The 16,391-nt window shown below is 40.7% G+C and overlaps 1 long non-coding RNA gene across 1 annotated transcript in view; it reads left to right on the top strand.

Annotated features, from left to right (window-relative positions):
• The window catches only part of LOC139045059 (uncharacterized), a 50,689-nt gene that overhangs the window by 3,238 nt on the left and 31,060 nt on the right, over positions 1–16,391 (top strand). The window contains exon 2 of the long non-coding RNA XR_011502674.1: positions 11,471–11,573. This is a non-coding gene — a long non-coding RNA (uncharacterized lncRNA). The remainder of the gene's footprint in view (positions 1–11,470; positions 11,574–16,391) is intronic.

The raw sequence follows: 16,391 nt of genomic DNA on the forward strand, positions 1-16,391 counted from the left end.
ACTAATAGGAATTGCAGGAAGATAAAACAGTGAATAGAAAATTATTGAAAATAGTGGAAATTTTCCCAGAAGTAAAGGAAGGACTCTGTGTGTTTAGTACAATGAATTAAAAATGCCTCCACCGAGAGGCCTATCATTATAAAATTTCACAACATCAGGAGCCAAAGCTTCTGGTAAAAGAAAATAAAGGCAAGTAGAAAAATAAAACTACCATACAGTGGGGTCGGCAAGAAATAAAAATTACAATATAATGCAGTGTCTTCTGGTTGAAGACGACATAGTGAGCAATTGAGTTTACCATCCCTTGTTCCTGAAAACTCATTGAAATGATAGCAAAGAAGAATTAAAGAGAATAAAGTCATAAAATGCTGAGAATTGAAAAGGAAGTAGGCACCCACATGTCTGTGAACACCAAGAGGATGAGGAGGGGATGAAGTAACACGAAAGAGCAGAGAAGGAGCCCCATCCCAAGACACATGGTACCGTTCTTGCCTCCAGGCGACTCCAGAGTCAGCAGGTACAAAGCACAAATGTGGGAGAGCAGGTGTTGATGGAAGTTATAGAAAAAGATCAAGTACCAGCTTCCTTCACCCCTACTAAGGAGGGTGGCATTTGCCCCCAGGGTGAAAACTTAGAAATATCCTCTAAACACTTGAGCTAGGACAATTTAGCATTCTTCCAATGGTAGTTGAGTCCTCAAAGTAGAGAGAACCATCCTCATTTTGACATTTTGGGGAAGACACAGTATATCTGCCTCTTCCTAACCTGGTCATGCTTTAGTGAAAACTTTTAGTGAAGCCTGCCATTGGATGTGCCCAGCAGGCCCCCCCCCCCAACCCCACCTCCCCCCGCCACGCATAGAAGCAGATATATACACACATGGTATAGTCAGCCCTCTCATTCAGAAGCGAGGCCAGTAAAGAGAGAGAAAATCATGCCAACTATCTAAATGAATGAACCTAGTGTTTCATTATTAAATACAAACAGGTAACTAACAATCACAGGACATCAAAGGAGGAGCTACTGCACAAAGAACTTAGGGAAACAGAGAAAACGACAGATCCTAGGAATCGATCAGCGCTTTTAGCTGCAGAGCACAGCATCCACTCTATCTAAATTTACACATTTATTCAATGAATACTTAAAGACCTATTATGAACTGGGCACGATTCTAGAGGTTGGGGATAGAGCAATGTACAAAATAGACAAAGTCCCTTCCTCACAGTCAGGTGGGTCCAGGCCTTCTGGCTGAAGAACACAGGTGCAAAGGCCCTGAGATGGAGCAGCGTTTGTCCAGTATAGTTTGGGAAGAGAGCAAAGGGAAGAGTGTAGGAGATAAGGTCAGACCATACAGGGCCTTCCAAGTCATTATAAAGACTTTGTCTTTACTAGGAGGGAGATGAGGAACCACAGAGAGCTTTGAGTAAAGGAGTACAATGATCTGACTTTTAAATGGATCACTTTGGCTGTGTTGAAAATAGACTCCAGAGGGATAAAAGTGGAAGAAAGAAGACCAGTGGGGACATGATTGCAATAATCCATATCAGAGGTGATAATGGTTTGGTCCATGGTTGTAGTAGCAGAGATGATGAGAAATAGTCAGATCTGAGAAATATTTTGAAGATGGAGCTGACAGGAACTGCTGGTGGCTTGGCTATCAGTCATGAGAGAGTAAAAGAAGTCAAGGAGGACTCCACGTTTTTGGCCTCAGCAACTGGAAGGATAGGGTAGTGATTTACTGAGATGGGGAAGCCCAAGAGAGGAGGAGCATGTTGGGGACACGGTTGACGATCAGGAGTTTGGTTTTAGACAAGTTAAATTTATGACACCTGCGTTAGTTAGCTATTGCTGCATAACAAATTATCCCAAACTTAGCAGCTGAAAGACAGCAAACATTAAATATCTCACAGTTTCTGTGAGTCAAAAATTAGGTGCAATTTAGCTGGGTGCCTCTGGCTCAAGGTCTCTCATGAGGTTGCTGTCAAGCTGTTGGCTGGGGCTGTGGTCTCATTTGAAAGCACAACTGAGAGTGAGGGGATCTGCTTTCCATCTCACTCACATCTTATTTTGCAGAACTTGGTCTCTCACCACATGGTCCTCTCCACAGGGCTGCATCATGACAGGGCAGCTGGCTTTCTCCAGGTAAAGGACCCAAAACAGAAGCCGCAGTCTTTTTATTACATATTCTCAGAGTGACATTCCATCATGTCTGCCATATTCTAATCATTAGAAGTGAGTCAATACGCCTAGCCTTCCGACACTCAAGGAAAGAGGATTATACAAGGACACAAATACCAAGAGGTGGGGTTCATTGGATGTTTATGTGGCAAGGCCATGTGGGCAACTTGAATCTGGAATTTGGGGAATAAGTCCAGCTAGAAAGTCATCATCAAGAAAGTACTTATTATTGGGAGTTAGGCATCTTGGACAATCTTTGGAAGGAACTTTGGGCTGAGTCTCCAGGAACATCTCCCAGACCCGTACTGTGGAACTAGTCTGCAAGGGATCTGCTGTGGACCTGTGGGACCTGCTGCTACCAATCCCAGAGAAGTTTTGCCTCTGCCTCCCTCAGGGCAAAATAGATGCCAGATGTCCTAGCAGTTTCCTCACATAACTAACTTTGGAATTGAAGTTCTCAAAGGAGCATATTCTGATTGGCAGAACCAAAGTCTCTGTCCTGGTTACAGGAAACTGAAAAATGTGATTTTTTTTTAAATATCTAGGATCTGGTGTCAAGAAGGTGGCATAAGAGGACTCTGAACTCACCTCCTCCCATGGACACAACAAATTTACCACTGCTCTTGGAACAATTACCCCTGCAAGAGAACTGAAAACTAGATAAAAAGAACCCCCACAAGTAGGGACAGTGCTGACTCAGATGGAAGAGGCAGAAATTCCTTTCTGGAGGGAAAAAAAAAAGCCACTTTCTAGCTGTGGCACTGCACAGCTGGCTGGGAGCAATCCTAAGGTATGAAGCCTTCCCTGGAGGAGTGGGGGATCTGAGCAGGAGAGCTTTGCCAAAACAAGCAGGTTTTGGACTCAGCACAACCGAGATAAGTGTCATAATATCTAGCTTTGCTGGCTATTAACAACAACAGGGAATGCCCCCAGAAAAACTATGAAACGTAAGGGAAAGAAAAGCCTACTTTTAAAGGGCCCAAGCACAAATCTACCCATTTAGGAAAGCAACACAAAATCACCAGAAAGAAAGGTGCATGGTCCTTTGGTGAAAAGAGACTCACTTGATAGACTCAGGATGCATCTGGGTGAGAGGTAAGATCTCTCCAGGATGGGACCACCTCTCCAGGGACTGAGATATTGGTGGCAGCCATTGCTGTGACTAATACCAGCATGCTAACCCAGACACTGGCAGATGCTTTTGGGTACTTCCCCTGACCTGTTAGCTCAGGGGTCCACCCCACCAACTAGAGTACTGATTTAATCCAGCTCAGCCAGGACAGGCAGCCCACTATAGGTACTGGCCCCACCCAACAGCAAGCCCACGGGCAACTTGGGTGCCTGCATAGGCAGGGTACGTGGGACCTCTGCAGCCTGATGAGTGGGTCTGTCTCTGAGGGGCAGGGCATGTGTGAGGGGTGGACCTGCATTGGCAGAGCATGTGGGGGCCTCTGCAGCAGGGCAGGTGGGCCTGATTCAGTAGGTCAGGGTGCATGAAAGGGGCAGGACTGTGTTGATGGGGTGTGTGGGCCTGTGGGCAGTGGGGCTTGTCAGCTGCACAGACTTGTGCTTCTCAGACAGCCACATAGGGGATTGGCTCCACTTTCAAATGCCTGAAACAATAGTGTGCTGCCACACCTGGGGCCAGCCCCACCCAGCTGCACTCCTGGGAGCTGACAACAGCCTTGCAGGCTGGAGGCCTACAGCAATTGTAAGTCCCTTAGTCTAGCAACCAGCCACACCAGGGGCCTACTCACTTAACAGAAAAAGTGCAACAGGAATGTGCTATTAGACTTGCAGCCTGTGCAACTGTGCTAGAGCTCCCCACACCCAACAAAGTGACTGAAGGGACCATAGCAGCCACACACAGCTGAGCATTAAAACTAGTCAACCAGGGGGACAGCCTAGCCTCCCCAGGCACCTGCAGTAAGAGCAACCCTGCCACAACAGGACACACGTAGCCCACACAGGGGACACTCCTGGAACATTTGGAACTGGTGATGAGAGGGAAGCACGCTACTAGGCCTCATAAGGCATCTCTTACATAAGGCCACTCCTCCAATCTCAGGAGACATAGCTGACCTACCTAATACATAGATATAAGCACAGAGAAAGAGGCAAAATGAGGAGACAAAGGACTATGTTCCAAATAAGGGAACAGGACAAATCATCAGAAAAAGAACTAAATGAAGCAGAGTTAAACAATCTACCTGATAAAGAGTACAAACTAATAGTCATAAGGATGCTCACTGATGATGGGAGAAGACTGGATGAACTCAGTGAGAACTTCAACAAAGAACTGGAAAATATAAAAAAAGAACCAATCAGAAATGAAGAATACAATAACAGAAATGAAAAATTTACTAGAAGGACTTGATAGCAGAGAAGATGATACAGAAGAACAGATCAGTGAGCTGAACAAAAGACTGGAGGAAATCACCCAAACTGAACAGATAAAAGAAAAAAGAATTACAAAGAATGAAGACAGTTTAAGGGACCTCTGGGACAATGTCAAGCACACTAACATCCATATTATAGGTGTCCCAGAAGGAAAAGAGAGAGACAAAGGGGCAGAGAATCTATTTGAAGAAATAATACCTGGAGACTTTCCTAACCTGAGAAAGGAAACAGACATCCGGGTACAGGAAGCACAGAGAGCATCAAACAAGATGAACCCAAAGAGGTCCACACCAAGAAACATAATTAAAATGTCAGAATTAAAGAAAAAGAGAGAATCCTAAAAGCTACAAGAGAAAAGCAATAAGTTACATACAAGGAATCCCCATAAGGATGACTTCTCAGCAGAAACGTTACAGACTAGACAGGAGTAGCACAATATATTTAAAGTGCTGAAAGGAAAAAAACCTACAGCCAAGAATACTCTACCAAGCAAGGTTGTCATTCAGAATGGAAGGAGAGATAAAGAGTTTTCCAGACACAAAAAAAACTAAAGGAGTGTATCACTGAGAAACCAGCCTCACAAGAAATGCTAAAGGGACTTATTTAAGTGGAAAAGAAAAGACCACAAATAAGAATAAGAAAATTATCAAAAATAAATAAATAAAATTACTAGTAAAGGCAAATATACAGTAAAGGTAGCAGATCAACCACCTATGAAGTTATATGAAGGTCAAAAGACAAAAGTACTAAAATTATTTATTTCCATTATAAGAGGGTAATGGGTACATATGCAGAAAAAAGGTTAGATATGATATGAAAAACATAAAATGTGGGGCCAGCCTGGTGGCAGAGTGGTTAAGTTTGCATGCTCCACTTTGATGGTTCAGGGTTCACAGGTTCAGGTTCTGGGTGCAGACCTAGCACTGCTATCAAGCCACAATGTGGAGACATCCCACATAAAATAAAGGGAAATTGGCACAGATGTTAGCTCAGGGCCAATCTTCCTCAAGCAAAAAAAAAGAGGAAGATTCGCAACAGATGTGAGCTCAGGGCCAATCTTCCTCATACACGCACACAAAAAACATAAAATGTGGGAGAAGGGGAGTAAAAGAGTAGAGCTTTTAGCAACAGGTCGAACTTAAGAGACCATCAATTTAATATAGATTGCTGTATATGAACCTCATGGTAATCACAAACCAGAAACCTCTAATAAATGCACAAAAAATTAAGAGAAAGGAACCCAAACATGATACTAAATAAAACCATCAAACCATAAGAGAAGAGAGCAAGAGAAGAACAGAGAAGAACTACTAAAACACCCAGAAAAAAGTAAAAAAATGGAAATAAGTACATTCTTATCAATAGCTACTTTAAATGTCAATGGACTAAATACTCTGATCAAAGGGCATACGGTGGCCAATTTGATTTTTAAAAAAAGACCCATATATATGCTGCATACAAGAGACAGACTTCAGATCTAAAGACACTCACAAACTGAAAATGAAGAGATGCAAATGGCAATGAAAAGAAAGCTGGGGTAGCACTGCAACAAGAGACAAAGAAGGGCACTACATAGCGGTAAAAGGAACAATCCAACAAGAGGGTATAACAGTTGTAAATATCTATGCATCCAACATAGAAGCACCTAAATATATAAAGCAATTATTAACAGACATAAAAGGAGAAATAGACAGCAACACAATAATGGTAGGGGACTTTAACACTCCAGTTACACCAGTGAATAGATCATCCAAACAGAAGATCAATAAGGAAACATTGGTCTTAAGTGACACATTAGACCAGATGGACTTAGCAGATATGTACAGAACATTCCATCCAAACACCACAGAGTACACATTCTTTTCAAATGCATATGGAACATTCTCCAGGATAGATCACAAATTCGGCCATAAAACAACCCTCAATAAATTTAAGAAGATTGAAATAATACCAAGCATCTTTTCTGATCACAACAGTATGAAACTAGAAATCAATTACAGGAAAAAAATCGGAAAAGCCACAAATATGTGGAGATTAAACAAAATGCTACTGAATAATGATTGGGTCAACAAAGAAATCAAAGGAGATATAAAAAACAATACCCAGAGACAAGTGAAAATGAAAATACAACATGCCAAAATTTATGGGATACAGCAAAAGTGGTTCTAAGAGGGAAGTTTATAGCAATACAGGCCTAATTCAACAAGCAAGAAAAGTCTCAAATAAAGAATCTAACAGTGCACCAAAAGGAACTGGAAAAAGAGGAACAAAGCCCAAAATCAGTGGAAAGAAGGAAATAATAAAAATCAGAGCAGATATAAATGAAATAGAGACTAAAAAGTGAGAGAAAAAGTCAATGAAATGAGGAGTTGGTTCTTTGAAAAGATAAGCCAAATTGTCAAACCTTTAGTTAGTCTTACTGAGAAAAATAGAGAGAAGGCTGAAATAAATAAAATCAGAAATGAAGAGGAGAAATTACAATGAACACCTCAGAAATACAAAAGATTATAAGAGAATATTATGAGAAGCTATACACCAACAAGTTGGATAATCTAGAAGAAATGGATAAATTCTTAGAAACATATAACCTTCCAAAACTGAATCAAGAAGAAACAGAGAGTTTGAATAGATCAATCACCAGTAAGGAGATCAAAAGAGTAATAAAAAACCTCCCATAAAATCAAAGTCCAGGACCAGATGGCTTCCCTGGTGAGTTCTACCAAACATTCAAAGAACACTTAATACCTACCCTTCTCAAACTCTTCCAGAAAATTGAAGAGGAGGGGAGGCTTCCTAACTCATTCTATGAAGCCGACATTACCCTAATACCAAAACCAGACAAGGACAACATGAAAAGAGAAAATTACAGGCCAATATCACTGATTAATATTGGTGCACAAATCCTCAACGAAACACTGGCAAATCAAATAGAACAATACATTACAAAGATCTTACACCTGATCAAGTGGGTTTCATTCCAGGGATGCAGGGATGGTTCAACATCCACAAATCTATCAAGGTGATACACCACATCAACAAAAGGAAGAATAAAAACCACATGATTATCTCAATAGATGCAGAGAAAGCATTTGACAAGATACAGCATTCATTTATGATAAAACTCTGAATAAAATGGGTATAGAAGGAAAATACCTCAACATAATAAAGGCTATATATGACAAACCCACAGTTAACATCATTCTCAATGGAGAAAACTGAAAGCTCTACTTCTAAGAACAGGAAGCAGACAAGGATGCCCACTGTAACACTCTTATTTAACATAGTACTGGAAGTTCTAGCCAGAGCAATCGGGCAAGAAAAAGAAATAAAAAGGAACCAAATTGCAAAGGAAGAAGTGAAACTGTCACTATTTGCAGATGACATGATTTTATATATAGAACACCTTAAGTAATCCACTAAAAATTTTTTAGAAATAATAAATGAGTATGGTAAAGTTGCAGGGTATGAAATCAACATACAAAAATCAGTTGTGTTTCTCTACACTAAAGGAAGTAGCAGAAAGACAAATTAGGAATACAATCCCTTTTACAACTGCAACAAAAAGAATAAAATACCTAGGAATAAATTTAAGCAAAGAGGTGAAAGGACGGTACCCTAAAAGCTATAAAACATTGTTGAAAGAAATTGAAGAAGATACAAAGAAATGGAAAGATATTCCAAGCTCTTGGATTGGAAGAATTAACCCAGCTAAAATGTCTATACTTCGTAAAGCAATCTACAGATTCAATGCAATCCCTATCAAAGTTCCAAGGACATTTTTCACGGAAATAGAACAAAGAATCCTAAAATTTACATGGAACAACAAAAGACTCTGAACAGCCAAAGGAACCCCGAGAAAAAAGAACAAAGCTGGAGGTATCACACTCCCTGATTTCAAAATATACTACAAAGTTATAGCAATCAAAACAGCATGGTACTGGCATAAAAACAGACACAGATCAATGGAACAGAATCAAGAGCCCAGAAATAAACCCACACATCTATGGACAGCTAATTTTCAACAAGGGAGCCAAGAACATACAACGGAGAAAGGAAAGTCTCTTCAATAAATGGTGCTGGGAAAACTGGACAGCCTCACACAAAAGAATGAAAGTAGACCACTACCTTACACCATGCACAAAAATCAACTCAAAATGGGTTAAAGACTTGAATGTAAGACCTGAAACAATAAAAATTCTAGAAGAAAACATAGGCAGTACACTCTTTGACATCAGTCTTAGCAGCATATTTTCAAATAACATATCTGATCAAGTAAGGGAAATGATAGAAAAAATAAACAAATGGGACTACATCAAACTAAAAAGCTTCTGCACAGCAAAGGAAACCATCAACAAAATGAAAAGACAACCTAACAATTGGGAGAAGATATTTGCAAACCATATATCTGATAAGGGGTTAATATCCAAAATATATAAAGAACTCATCTCTACAACCAAAAAACTAACAACCCAATTACAAAATGGGCAAAAGATCTGAACAGACATTTTTCCAAAGAAGATACACAGATGCCAACAGACACATGAAAATCTGTTCAACATCGCTAATCATTAGGGAAATGCAAACCAAAACTGTAATGAGATATCCCCTCACGTCCATCAGAATGGCTATAATTAACAAGACAAGAAACAAGTGTTGGAGAGGATGTGGAGAAAAGGGAACCCTCATGCACTGCTGGCAGGAATGCAAACTGGTGCAGCCACTACGGAAAACAGTATGGAGATTCCTCAAAAAATTAAGAATAGAAATACCATTCAATCCAGCTATCCCACTGCTGGGTATTTGTCCAAAGAACATGCAAACATGAATGCGTGAAGACATATGCACCTTCATCGCAGCATTCTTCACAATAGTCAAGACTTAGAATCAACCTAGGTGCCCATCAAGAGACGAACAGATAAAGATGTGGTATAATTACACAATGGAATACGACTCACCCATAAGAAACGATGAAATCCAGCCGCTTTTGACAACATAGATGGACCTTGAGGACATTATGCTAAGCGAAATAAGTCACAGGGAGAAAGTCAGATACCATATGATCGCTCTCATAAATAGAAGATAAAAACAACAACAAACACACACATAGAGACAGAGATTGGATTGGTGGTTACCAGAGGGGAAGAGGGAAGGGAGGAGGGAAAAGGGCGAAAGGGGTGATTAGGCACGGGTGTGGTGATGGATTGTATGTAATTAGTCTTTGGGTGGTGAACATGATGTAATCTACACAGAAATCGAAATATAATGATGTACACCTGAAATTTATATAATGTTATAAACCAATGTTACTGTAATAAATAAAATAAAACGTCTATTGTGGAAGGATGGAATTAATACCCATGGAGAAGTATCAAACTATAAAAAGAGTGTTCAAAAGATGTGAGGCATCTATAAAGGACTATAGTCCATCACATTCTGGAAGGAACTGAGGTAACTTAGAAATTGGAGATCATAAAACAAATCTAAGAGCCACAGAGAGATATGGATCAATATTATATCCATTAAAAGGTCCAAAGTGCCAACCAAAAGCAGCAAGAGCAAGAAACAGTTTGTGAAATTAGAGATATGAATGCAGACACTGAGAATGTCATAAATTAGGTGGAAGAAATAGATGAGAAATCTCCCAGAATATAGAACAAAAAGATGAAGAAATGGAAAATCTGAGAAAAAAACATAAGAAACACATGATCTCAATCCAAGAGGGCCCACACTTAACTAAGACATCCTAGAAAGAGAAAAGAGAGAAAGAGGAAGGGATGAAATTATTTTTTAAAAAATTTATTTTAAATTCTCAGAACTAAAGGAAGATATTTGAAAGGGTCTCCTAATGACCATGTTCACTGAGCAAAAAAGACTCATGTAGCCACAGTATCATGAAATTTCAGAAAACACAGGATAGATATACAGATGATGATAATGATGAAATTGATTTTAAAAAGGAGCTAACACTTTTATAGGGCCTACTGTGTGTGAGAAGCTGTTTTCATCACTTTACATGTGTTAGCTAATTTAATCTTCACACTAGTCCTACAAGTTAGCTACTATTATTATAATTACCATTTTTCAGATGAAAATCCCAAGGAACTAAGCCATGGATGCACAGCTAGCAGGTAGCAGAATTGGGATTCAAACCAGCATTGTGGCTTACTACTCCAGACTACTACTTCATTTTTCAGTGACTCTAAATTCTAGACGGCCTTCTAGAATTTCAGTGGCCCTAAATTATAGAAATGCTTTCAAAGTTCTGAATGAAAATAATTTTGAGTGTAGAATTAACCAAACCATCAATCAGATATGAGGGGAGCATAGTACATTTTCAGACATGCAAAAACTCAGATATCTAAAACCCTATTGTTAGATGTGCAAATACCTATATACTTTTTTTCTGAGAAGTAACTTAAGGATCTACTGCAGCAAAAGGAAAAATAAATTGAAGAAAGATAGTAACATGAGCTCCAAGAACAGTGAAACTAACTAAAGAGTATAACAAAAAGTAATCCCAGGATAACTTCTATGCAAAGGGCCTAAAAGAAGTCAGTGTATACTCACATACTCAAAATGTATTAAATCGCTGGAAGATATTAGTAATAGGGTAAATTTTTTCCCCCTCTCAACAGGAAAGAAAGAAGATAATTTTAAAACACCAGGGAGAAAAACTATACAAGAGTATTCATTCCAAAAGCAAAACAAACTAAATATAGCACGATTCAGAGTATTTGATGGGGTTTATGGGAAGAGAATGGATGTTACTTTGATTCTTGGAATATCCTCTTTCATATAGGTTTCCTATTCTGTGCATCCAGTCAACCACCCTGGTTCTTCATGAAACAATGTTTATTTAAACATAACTTTCTAAACTCTGTTTTCTGTTTAGATAAACTTCACGAAATAACAACACTACTAACAGGACTCGGAAGGAAGAGAGAGGGAGAAGTGGAGGAATATGCAGGGTGCAAATTTCCTTACCTGACATATTGGTAAGTAAAGAAACAATATCTAAAGATTACAGATCAGGAAATAGAAGTTTAAGCATATTACCTAAAGTTATAAAAGTAACCAAAATAAGAACCAATCATTAAAAAATATAGCCAACAAAATCCGGAGGAGGGTGTCAGAAAAGGAGACAGTGTAAACGAATCAAATTATATATTTTTCACGTTGGTTATTAGTAGATATTGCTTAAAACCAAGACATCATGAAGCAGAGGTGTAAACACCTAGTTCAGAGCGATGGAGGCAGCCAAGAAAAGACCTAGAGACTGAAATAGTCAAAAGGGTTTACCTATGAGCAGTGGGGCTAGGGATGGGGAGCAAGACTTTATCTCCATCTTGTTTGAATTTTAATTTCCAGATGCATCTGGAAAGAATCCAAAAAGGATGATGGCCCCACTCAAAAAACTGGGGATATTTGGAACCGCAGACACTGTGTGTGTGGAACCAGGTGGCTCATTTTATGAAAGTTTCCCAGGTTATTCTAATGGTCAGCCAGTGTTGAAAACCTTTGCTCAAAGGGTCAGTCTGATTAGATTTCAGGAAAGCTTTTACCATGACTGCTCTCCTTACAGATGCAAATATTCATTCCTTCTCCTTCTCTCTACCATGGGCTTACCTATTTCTGGCTCCCTTTGTCTCAATAAATGATTCTTTGTCCAGTGATAGATGAGAGTCAACCATGGAGGAACATAAAGAGAATTGAGCTCAGTTGATAAAATGGAGAATGAGGAGGACAGCCCTGACACCAGCAAAAGCTTGTGTCAAAGTAAAATGAGTGACAGGGAGAATTATGAAGGACCTTGGTGGTTGTGCTACCAAACCAGGTTCATTTTGCCCACTGCACGATTATGCCAATCACCGACATGACAAGTTTGCAAAGAGAAAGGATTTAATCACAAGGCAGCCAAGCGAGGAGGCGTGAGAATCAATCTCAGACGCACGTCCCTGAAAATGGGGACTCAGGGCTATTTATGGGGTAGGGACAAGGTGGTCTGAAATGTGGGAATAGATGATTGGAGGTGAAGAGAAGTGAGGTAATTGATGATCTGCGCATGCATGGTCTGGCTTCACGCCTCTTCATAGGACACATGTGCACAAAATGGCAGCGTCACCATGATCTGAGGGTAGAGTTTTAGCTCCTTGACCTCAAAAAGGTCATTTGTTGAGCGTTTGTGTGGGCCCAGTTGATGGTTTGGTGGTCTCAACTGGCCTGAACTGGAGAAGGGGTCTCAGTTCCTGAAAAAACACTCTTAACTACTCTTTGATAAGATAGGGTCGGTTGAACTGGTCCTGGGGGACCTGCAGCTAGAGTTGGATAGAAAAGTCCGCTTAATGTGGTGGGGGAAAAGGGAGCCACTGAAGACTGGAGAGAGGTGGGGAGGAAGGATATAACGAAAGTTAAGTTTAGTTAGGTAAACTGAATCTGTTTCTGAAAATACATATTTACCCGCTTTAAACCAAACATTGAAATGATGGTCACTTAGGCATTCTTCTCAGAAAACTACCTACCTAGGTGTTTCCCGCACAAATTGCTCTGGGGCCCATAGTGAAATCCAATAAAGTCTTGCTAATTACATTCTCTAATGAATTGTGAGACTGCCTAATCCACAGTCCAGAGATGTGTATAGTCAATAACTGTGTTAAATAGCCTCAATTACTTACATATGGTGTCTAATTTTGGTGTTAATTGTACCCATTAACCCACACGGAATAGTTTTAAATTCCTGAAGGACGGTCAATGTGCTGAGTCCTCTGAGGCCACTAGTCACATTTTCCGTTGCCCTGAACTTGTCCAGTCTTTGGAATAAATAACCAAGGAGTCTAAAATTCTTCCTCGTGTGAAATGCTTCATAATATCTTTGAATTAAAACTCAAAATCAACCCTATCGGTATTTCCCCATCACAAAGGTGACAAATGAATAGGTTTCCATCCTTCAGATCCTCATGAAGAAGGACATTTGTCATTTGGGCTAGTAGTTTGAGGATCCAGGATCTTCTCCAGCTAATCAAGTCATCTCTGTTTACCAGACTAAATGAGCCCAAAATATCTTTATATTTAACCCTCTACTTTTGTGGGCATCTGTTGTTAATAGACTTGAGGGCACCATCTTACCTCTGATAGTGCATTTCAATGGATACGGTTGATATGGTTGGATCCGAAGGACAGCTATTCCAATCATCTGATCAGGAGCAGGATGTAACATAGCAACTGAAGTTGTATTTGCTATATTTTGTTGCGCACCAGGGCTTAAGGACATACGATGGTGTGTAATACTCCATGGAACATGTTAGAATACGTTTTGCCCAATCTATGGCTGACAGAGGTTTTGGAAGTGTGGGAAATGCATTGAAGAACGCTTGTCCTTGTGCTCCTGGCCATTTCATACAGAAGGTATCACTTGTTAACTTTAAAAGGATGCAGGAAATCCTTAAATCACCCTCCTGTGATGATGTCAATCAACCTACGTTAGCACTAATGATGATGACAGACAGCAGCCTGGGTGATGAGGACAACATGAGCACAGGAGACACCCTCTGTCATAACCACTAGAGCCAAGTTACCACTCCACCAGCAAATTTCACATGAAAACCCCATTTAGGACACATAGTTTTGGAAGGCCAGGATTGTTTTTTTTTTTCATAGGACATACAACTTTAAAAAAATACAATAGTAATACATGTTTACTGCAGAAAACTTGAGAAATATAGAAAAGCACAAATAGAAAAGAAAATCATCTAAAATCTCATCATAAGATACCCAATGTTATTATTTTGGTGTGTTTCTTTCCAAGCTCTTCAAAATGCACAGTTACACATCACACGTATATTTCTTGTCTTTCCTCCCACGCCCACCCCCTACCTCCTGCGGTAGACCCTTCTCATTTCTGTCCTTAGGCAAGGGGAAAGTTGGGGCCTCCACTTGATGCCCCCGATGTTCAGCAGTCCACAGTGAGGGGGATGCTGTGGTTCACTCAAGCTAGGACAAGGGCCTCGCCTCTCCAATGACGCTTCCCCTGAAGCAAATACACACTGCTCCCTAAGAAGATCGGAAGTCTTTAACCAATGATTCGCCGGTTGCTACAAAGTCATCCTCAACGAGGGAGAGAAGGAGGAGCTCCTTAGCTGCATCCCTGGCTGACTGTACTCCTACTGCACTACCCTCACCTTCTCTACTAGGCCCGGGAGGTGCCCAGGCCCCGCAGCTGACTCAATTAGTAGGGTGGAGGTGTCAGTGTTCTTTGAGGCGCTCAGGTGACTCAGTGCGGGCCCTCAGGAACATTGGCCAGGCTTTCATGGCTGTGCCATGTGGACCTCATTTATATCGCAATTCTTCCCACTTCCCCCTTCTCCCCGTGGTCTCCCTGACCCGCTCCTTCTCCCTGGAGCACACTGCCACTCATCCCCGTGAGAACAACACGCTCAGTAAGACCCGCTCCTGTCTTGTGAATTCCGCAGCCTGTGGACAACCAGAGGCTGCGCTCCGTGCAGTTTCTGTTGACTCCACCAGGGGCAGCAGCGAGCGCCGGCCTCGGTGACCGCGGACGACTCTGGCTTGTGGGGGTTGAGATGGAGTCCCTGGGGGGTATGGGTAAAGGTGAGTTCTGACGCTGTTTTCCTAAAAGATCTGAAATTACAGACCTGACCTTTGCGAGGATTCATTTCCTTCCTGAGGTATTTACTGCTCCCTGCCTGGGCTGTATTACAGTTTCCTTCATTCATTTACCAGGAAAACTGGTAACCCAGGAGGCTTCTTCGTTTCTCCCTAATCTCCGGGTGGGGGGGTGGGGGTGGAAGACAATCCGCAGTAACATCAAACTGCATAGATCCTGATTTTTTCCACTTATATTATATTGTTAGAATTTTCCCATGTCATTAAATCTTTTTGGAAAATATGATAGTACATGATGATAGGTATTTTACATACATTTTGCAAATTATGTACCATAATTTTTTTAACCATTCCTCTATTGTTGACATTTAGTTGGTTTATAATTTTTAGCCTTATTTATAAGTGCTATGAATTTTTGCATATGTAAATCTTGGACCATCTCACAGATTGTTTACTCTGAACCGCACGTACCTCTTTCATCCTTTGAATTCTCCTCAGTGCTAAGAATAGGACTGGTTTCATATATGGCTCTTAATAAAAACTCATTAACTCCACTCGTGGTCTATATGGGCTTGCATGGGGGCCTATAAAACCTTTCTCTTTATTTATTTATTTGAGGAAGATCAGCCCTGTGCTAACATCTGCCACCAATCCTCCTCTTTTTGTTGAGGAAGACTGGCCCTGAGCTAACATCCGTGCCCGTCTTCCTCTGCTTTATATGTGGGATGCCTGCCGCAGCATGGCTTGATAAACAATGGGTAGGTCTGCGTAGGGATCCGAACCGGTGAAACCGGAGCTGTGAAGCACCGCGCGTGAACTCAACCGCTTCGCCGCTGGGCCGGCCCCTGAAACGTTTCTCTTTAACATTCAGGTGTATGAAATCACCAGATTATGCCAAATCCAATTAGCATCTATCATGAGCTATTCACTCTATAAACAGGCATCTTGTGTTTTGTTGTATTCAATTTCTGAAATGCTATCAGCAGAAACCATTAAGGTACCAGAGAATCAAAACAAGTAAAAATTTTTTTACAACACTTTACAATGAATGTATCATGCGTGTTATTCACAGCGACAGCAACGAAGTCCCCTGTTCAAATGATGTCCTTCAGAAGGAACTACTTAACAAACCCTAGGCAGTACTAGCTTTAAGATGTATACCATCGTATGCAAGTCAAAGCATCAAGTCCAGA

The sequence above is a fragment of the Equus asinus genome, chromosome 4, assembly GCF_041296235.1.
Source record: "Equus asinus isolate D_3611 breed Donkey chromosome 4, EquAss-T2T_v2, whole genome shotgun sequence".
NCBI classification, from domain to species: domain Eukaryota; kingdom Metazoa; phylum Chordata; class Mammalia; order Perissodactyla; family Equidae; genus Equus; species Equus asinus.